Source organism: Hoplias malabaricus, chromosome 4, assembly GCF_029633855.1.
Source record: "Hoplias malabaricus isolate fHopMal1 chromosome 4, fHopMal1.hap1, whole genome shotgun sequence".
NCBI classification, from domain to species: Eukaryota; Metazoa; Chordata; class Actinopteri; order Characiformes; family Erythrinidae; genus Hoplias; species Hoplias malabaricus.
The window spans coordinates 17,276,383-17,283,882 of record NC_089803.1 but is presented as its reverse complement, the minus strand read 5'-3'; the positions used below and the strand labels follow the sequence as shown (position 1 = coordinate 17,283,882).

Below are 7,500 nucleotides of genomic sequence, written 5' to 3'. Positions count from 1 at the left end.
TTGGTCTTCAGTAATATTCTACTTTTCTGAGAATCTGAATCTGAATCGTGATACACGAAACAGTACAAAGAACAATGAACAAATGATTAGTAATGACGGCAAGACTGGGATAGGAAACAAACAATACAATAACAAACAGACAGAGCCACATGGCAGGGGAAAACAAACAAGAAAGGGCCAGGATGTGACAGACGCCGCCCCCAAGACGCGAACTCGCGGAGCGCGAAAAAGCTAGACTCCCCAGAAGCTGGCGCAGGAGGGGCCAGGAGAAACAAAACAAAAGTGAAACCACAATACTCAGGACAAGACAGGAAATGGAGCTGGGAACTTAGACTGGACGCTAGACCGGACAGAGGGTTTAAATGGTGACTGAACATGAGACCAGACAGAGGGTTTAAACGTTGACTGGACAGGACTAACAGGGGACTGGACTGGACTTGGCAGGGGACAGGAATAGAAAGAAAAGCAGACACAGGTACAGGGACGACAACAGAAACAGGAACAATGACAGGGACAGACATGGGAATTAATACAAGTGAAGGGTGCCCAGGACTGGCAAAAGTCTGTGGGACTGTCCAAGGTGCCAGCCTGAGCACAGTTCTGGGGATCGGCCTCGAAGTCCTTGGGGCCGGAGCCACAGTCACAGGTTTAGAAGTGGCCGGAGCCACAGTCACTGATTCAGAAGCGGCCGGAGCCACAGTCACTGATTCAGAAGCGGCCGGAGCCACAGTCACCGATTCAGAAGCGGCCGAAGGCGCCGCTTTCACGGGAACAGAAGCGGCCGAAGGCGCCGCTTTCACGAGGACAGAAGCGGCCGGAAGCGCCGCTTTCACGGGAACAGAAGCGGCCGGAGGCGCCGCTTTCACGGGAACAGAAGCGGCCGAAGGCGCCGCTTTCACGAGGACAGAAGCGGCCGGAAGCGCCGCTTTCACGGGAACAGAAGCGGCCGGAGGCGCCGCTTTCACGGGAACAGAAGCGGCCTGGGTGGCCGCCTTCATGGAGACTTCCAGACTTGCCAAGAGGCTTGCAATCTTCTCCTGGAGGTCAGGAGGGACAGCAGCGACATCCACGGAGGCAGGGGGCCCTGCAGCGACGTCCTGGACTGGAGCTGTTAAGGGTTTAGGGGGTCTGATGGGTGCACTCTTGAGGGATTCCCCCGGAGGTGCGCCCCTGTTAGCCTCACCTCCGTTGTCCTACCCTTAACTCCCCCCCAAAAATTCCCCCGGACCTGAGGGGGTTATCTACTAGCGAGGGGGAGACTCCAGCCCGCTTCTTTCGGCGGCTCCTATGATTCCCGCTGGATCAATCCATCGATTCACGAATCGAGCCCTCTGTTAGGGGGAAAGTAACCGCGCCGGGCATGAGCTGGAGCCATCGACTCCATTCCGAGGCCGCTCTTAAAAGCCTCCTCCACGGGATCTTTGGGGCCTGTGCGAAATGGAGTCCGGCGAATTGCACACCTCTTAAAAGGGTAGTCCGTGCTAGCTGTGTCCTTTTGTCGGACGTTCATTCTGTCAGGAACGAGGGTTGGACTGACTGAGGCGGACGCATACGCTAATAACACAGACTTTATTATAGAAAAAAACTAACAAACAAAGACAGGCAGACTAGATAAGGAAACACACAACATGACTTGGCTTAGGGAAAGGAAACGAGTACGGGAACAGATACACGAAACAGTACAAAGAACAATGAACAAATGACTAGGAATGACGGCACGACTGGGATAGGAAACAAACAATACAATAACAAACAGACAGAGCCACATGGCGGGGGAAAACAAACAAGAAAGGGCCAGGATGTGACACTAGGTAAGATACAGATTTTTTGCTCTTGATTTGTACAGAAATAATTGGGGGGTGATTTCCTACCCGCCTCCAAAAGTGAGTCTCTGAGTCCAGAGTTCCAAAGACAGAGGCTCTATCTCCTTTTTACAGATCAGTGGAGCATCACAATAGTTTTGAAGCTGTAAAAATATTACGTATTTGGAGACCACAGGATGCACCCTGGTGGTAGAGAAAAATGTACTCAATTCCTCTGAGTGGGTGGGATGGCCTTTATCCCAAGTACATTTATTCATTCATTGTCTGTAAGCGCTTATGCAACTTAGGGTGGCAGTGTGTTTGGAGACTACCTGGAATCACTGGGCGCAAGGCGGGAACACACCTTGGAGGAGACACTCACACTCACACCTATGGACACTGTTGAGTCATCAAGCCACCTACCAACCGTGGGACGTCCAAAAACACCCAGAGGAAACCCACACAGACACAGGGAGAACGCACCAAACTCCTCACAGTCACCTGGAGCGGGACTTGAATCCACAATCTACAGGTCCCTGGAGCTGTGTGACTGCGACACCACCATGAAGCCCCACCCAAGTACAATGTTAGCCAATGTAGGTGTCTGGATAGTGTTCTCCTCCAAGTGTATCGACTTGTGGTTGCGTTGGCAGTAGTTTGAAAATACTGTGTACAATGGCTGGCCTCTCATCTCCCAGAGGAAGCAAGTTCTACAGTGGGGGGAGTATTATCTAGCTGTTTGGTCGGATATGTGACAGTGACCAATTATTGGAGAGAAAATTGGGATGATATATAAAATATAAATACAGGGAGAGCCAAAAGTCACAGGACTCCATTGAATCTGAATACGTAATGGGTGAAGGGCCTATCTTTTAGGCTATATCCAGAACATGGCCGCCATCTTGAAAGCCGCCATTTTGGGTCAAGTGCAAATTTTTCCAATGGGAAGGTGGTCATGTAGCATGTCACAGAAATAAAAGTCTATCCTTCGACTTCTGACTCACCTTGCATGTATATAAAATATAGGTGGATGTCTGGTTCCATTCACCACCACTGTGAACTGTTTTGACTTGGTGAATTTATACAAAACTGAGCACTTCTTATTAAACGGGTATTGGTGAGTTTGTTTACATCAGAAACATTATACGGATATCACAGGAATATCACACGAATGATCCTTTAACGTTATGTGGAATAACGGCGATGCAGAGCTCTGGCCAATCAGAGAGCGGGAAGCCGGAAAACGGGTGGGAAACAAACAAACAAAAAATAATCCCACCGTTGTTACGCGCATGACGTCAGAGCCGCAGGAGCGCAGAACAGCTGCGTCTACTCCTTCTCCTTCTGCTTCTCTCTCTCTCTCTCTCTCTCTCTCTCTCTCTCTCTCTCGGTCTTCTTCAGTCCTTTATTCACTCTCTCCCTCAGTCTGAGAGCTCTGTCCACCGCGGGTACAGAACTACACGAGGGAACGAGATAGCTCCCCGAGGTGAGTCTCAATCTTTCACCAGGCAATTTAAAGTGTGGAAAGAGTGTAGAGTTTATTCTTTACATTTTATACAGGTGTACATATTGGACAGGGTGTTACACGAGCGTAACACACTTATAATGACCACTTAGCAATGAAGGGGGAGGCTTCTCTGCAGCAGAAGTCCCACAGCAGCACATTTGTGCACTGCATGCAACTTTAGGAGCTCATAAAGTCCTCATTCAGTTATTTCTGAGCAGTTGTGGTACAGGGAATTCATGTCAGAGTACAGCTGGGAGATCAGTCGTCTCTAAGGCCCAGGTTGTGGTGGTCTTATATTTATAGGTTTATTATCCAAGCCAAAACTTGAAAAAGTTTGCAGATGATATTTTTTTAAATAAATAAAAAACCTGCATCCATTTGTAGTCATAGCAGGGGTCTGAAAATGTGTTTGGCCTTGTGTTAGTGTGTGGGTAACCTTTACAGAGTGGGGGGATCTTTGGGTGTGGCAGTCTCTCTCTCTCTCTCTCTCTCTCTCTCTCTCTCTCTCTCTCTCTCTCTCTCTCTCTCTCTCTCTCGCATGTGTGTTCTTACCCCATCTCGACTGGCTATTTTGGTCTCCACATTAGACCCCAAACAATGCAGCAGTGCAGTAATATGCTCCTGCTGTGCCCTGTGGTCAGTGCCAGATAAGGCTGACCGTGCAGCTCACATTTACATGGGCATTTACATTTATGACTCACTATATAACCACGTCACACCGGGAAGTGGACGTAGTGTTAGCATTTTTATCCAAGGACTCTTACTGATGCAGCAGAGTATGGTTGTCTGAGTGGGGAATCGAACCCCTGTCTGCCAAGGGGAGGATAGTGTTGTTCCCCACTTCTCAACGCCAACTACATGTGGAGAGTCAGGTTTAAGGATGAATGATAGGAGCACTGTGATCTAATTAGCATTTATTTGCCAAGTTTAAAGCTGCCATTGTTTTCAGTATTTGAATAAGTTAATAGGGCGACACAGTGGAATTTGTCTGTGTGTGTGTGTGTGTGTGTGTGACTGACGGGTGACTTTGTGAAACTGTCCACAGGTTTGAGTGTGTGAGTGACTGGGTGAGTGTGTGAAACTGTCCACAGGTGTGAGTGTGGGAGTGACTGGGTGAGTGTGTGAAACTGTCCACAGGTGTGAGTGTGTGAGTGACTGGGTGAGTGTGTGAAACTGTCCACAGGTGTGAGAGTGTGAGTGACTGGGTGAGTGTGTGAAACTGTCCACAGGTGTGAGTGACTGGGTGAGTGTGTGAAACTGTCCACTGGTGTGAGTGTGTGTGTTTGGGTGAGTGTGTGAAACTGTCCACAGGTGTGAGTGTGTGAGTGACTGGGTGAGTGTGTGAAACTGCCCACTGGTGTGAGTGTGTGTGTGACTGGGTGAGTGTGTGAAACTGTCCACAGGTGTGAGTGTGTGAGTGACTGGGTGAGTGTGTGAAACTGTCCACAGGTGTGAGTGTGTGAGTGACTGGGTGAGTGTGTGAAACTGTCCAGAGGTGTGAGTGTGTGTGTGACTGGGTGAGTGTGTGAAACTGTCCACAGGTGTGAGTGTGTGAGTGACTGGGTGAGTGTGTGAAACTGTCCACAGGTGTGAGAGTGTGAGTGACTGGGTGAGTGTGTGAAACTGTCCACAGGTGTGAGTGACTGGGTGAGTGTGTGAAACTGTCCACTGGTGTGAGTGTGTGTGTTTGGGTGAGTGTGTGAAACTGTCCACAGGTGTGAGTGTGTGAGTGACTGGGTGAGTGTGTGAAACTGCCCACTGGTGTGAGTGTGTGTGTGACTGGGTGAGTGTGTGAAACTGTCCACTGGTGTGAGTGTGTGTGTGACTGGGTGAGTGTGTGAAACTGTCCACTGGTGTGAGTGTGTGTGTGACTGGGTGAGTGTGTGAAACTGTCCACTGGTGTGAGTGTGTGTGTGACTGGGTGAGTGTGTGAAACTGTCCACAGGTGTGAGTGTGTGAGTGACTGGGTGAGTGTGTGAAACTGTCCACAGGTGTGAGTGTGTGAGTGACTGGGTGAGTGTGTGAAACTGCCCACAGGTGTGAGTGTGTGAGTGACTGGGTGTGTGTGTGAAACTGTCCACAGGTGTGAGTGTGTGAGTGACTGGGTGAGTGTGTGAAACTGTGCACAAGTGTGAGTGTGTGAGTGACTGGGTGAGTGTGTGAAACTGTCCACAGGTGTGAGTGTGTGAGTGACTGGGTGAGTGTGTGAAACTGTCCACAGGTATGAGTGTGTGAGTGACTGGGTGAGTGTGTGAAACTGTCCACAGGTGTGAGTGTGTGAGTGACTGGGTAAGTGTGTGAACCTGTCCACAGGTGTGAGTGTGTGAGTGACTGGGTGAGTGTGTGAAACTGTCCACAGGTGTGAGTGTGTGAGTGACTGGGTGAGTGTGTGAAACTGTCCACAGGTGTGAGAGTGTGAGTGACTGGGTGAGTGTGTGAAACTGTGCACAGGTGTGAGTGTGTGAGTGACTGAGTGAGTGTGTGAAACTGTCCACAGGTGTGAGTGTGTGTGTGACTGGGTCAGTGTGTTAAACTGTCCACAGGTGTGAGTGTGTGAGTGACTGGGTGAGTGTGTGAAACTGTCCACAGGTGTGAGTGTGTGAGTGACTGGGTGAGTGTGTTAAACTGTCCACAGGTGTGAGTGTGTGAGTGACTGGGTGAGTGTGTGAAACTGTCCACAGGTGTGAGTGTGTGAGTGACTGGGTGAGTGTGTGAAACTGTCCACAGGTGTGAGTGACTGGGTGAGTGTGTGAATCTGTCCACATGTGTGAGTGTGTGAGTGACTGGGTGAGTGTGTGAAACTGTCCACAGGTGTGAGTGTGTGAGTGACTGGGTGAGTGTGTGAAACTGTCCACAGGTGTGAGTGTGTGAGTGACTGGGTGAGTGTGTGAACCTGTCCACAGGTGTGAGTGTGTGAGTGACTGGGTGAGTGTGTGAAACTGTCCACAGGTGTGAGTGTGTGTGTGACTGGGTGAGTGTGTGAACCTGTCCACAGGTGTGAGTGTGTGAGTGACTGGGTGAGTGTGTGAAAATGTCCACAGGTGTCAGTGTGTATGTGACTGGGTGAGTGTGTGAATCTGTCCACAGGTGTGAGTGACTGGGTGAGTGTGTGACACTGTCCACAGGTGTGAGTGTGTGAGTGACTGGGTGAGTGTGTGAAACTGTCCACAGGTGTGAGTGTGTGAGTGACTGGGTGAGTGTGTGAAACTGTCCACAGGTGTCAGTGTGTGAATGACTGGGTGAGTAATTGTTTTTACTCTTATTTCAAACATGATACAGACTTAATTACAGCAAACATTAAGGTAAATCCAGCGACGAACGACTGGAGGTTAATGATCTAAACAGCATTCATCATTGCTACAGATTAATGTTATACATTTGAAGTGAATATTTCTAGAGGCCCAGGATCCGTTTGAACATTTGCATTGAAGCAGTGTCATTACTGAACAATAAGCCCCTGGATGTAATCACGTAGGACAGTAAGGGGTTAACCAGGTGTAATATTCAGTTATTATTTAACAGCGTAAGAAACAATGACAAGGTTAAAGCTGCTTCAATCACCTCAGACCCACTCAACCATTTGTGAGATCTCAACAGGCTTCAGACTTCAATGGAGAGTGAGAACCCATGTGCTGTGTCAGTGAACTAGGGCTGTCACTATTGATTACATTAGTAATCGTGTAACTTCTTTGGTCAATAGAATCAGCCCGAGTCCAGTTCAGTTCACTCAGCCCCTGGGTCCTGACTCTTCTGCTGAATCACTGCAACGTCGGCCTGGTGTGTCCCTCCTGACGTGGACAAAGACCAGAGTGTGTGAGTGTGGGAGCAGTGTGTGAGCGTCTAAAGAGAGCAGGATCTGGAGAACGCGTTTGTGAGTGCATAAGGAGTGTGTGTATGCGTGTGTGTATTCCAGGTATATATCACATTGTGAGGACCTGTTCATTATCTTATAAAGTAAGTCTCGATTTTAAGGTGAAGACATGTTTTAGGTTTTAGTGTCTGGGGTTAGGGATCAGGGTTACGTTTTGGGTTAGATTGAAGGTAGTATTATTTATGGAAGAATTAATAGGAGATATCAATCATAATGAATGGAAGTCTGTGTAATGTCCCCACAACTCACAGGTACAAGATTGGAAAGGAGTGTGTGAACTGGACACAGTATCCTGTGGAAAACATGGCCTTGCTTTAAAA

At 48.9% G+C, this 7,500-nt stretch overlaps 1 protein-coding gene across 2 annotated transcripts in view; it reads left to right on the top strand.

Moving 5' to 3' along the window:
* Window positions 1-3,153: 3,153 nt before the first annotated feature.
* anxa6 (annexin A6) overlaps window positions 3,154-7,500 on the top strand; it is a 32,762-nt gene continuing 28,415 nt past the window's right edge. Inside the window, exon 1 of one of the 2 annotated variants that reach the window (XM_066667164.1) lies at window positions 3,154-3,288. The gene's annotated coding sequence lies outside the window, so the exon portion shown is untranslated. The remainder of the gene's footprint in view (window positions 3,289-7,500) is intronic. The other variant, XM_066667165.1, reaches the window with a different exon arrangement.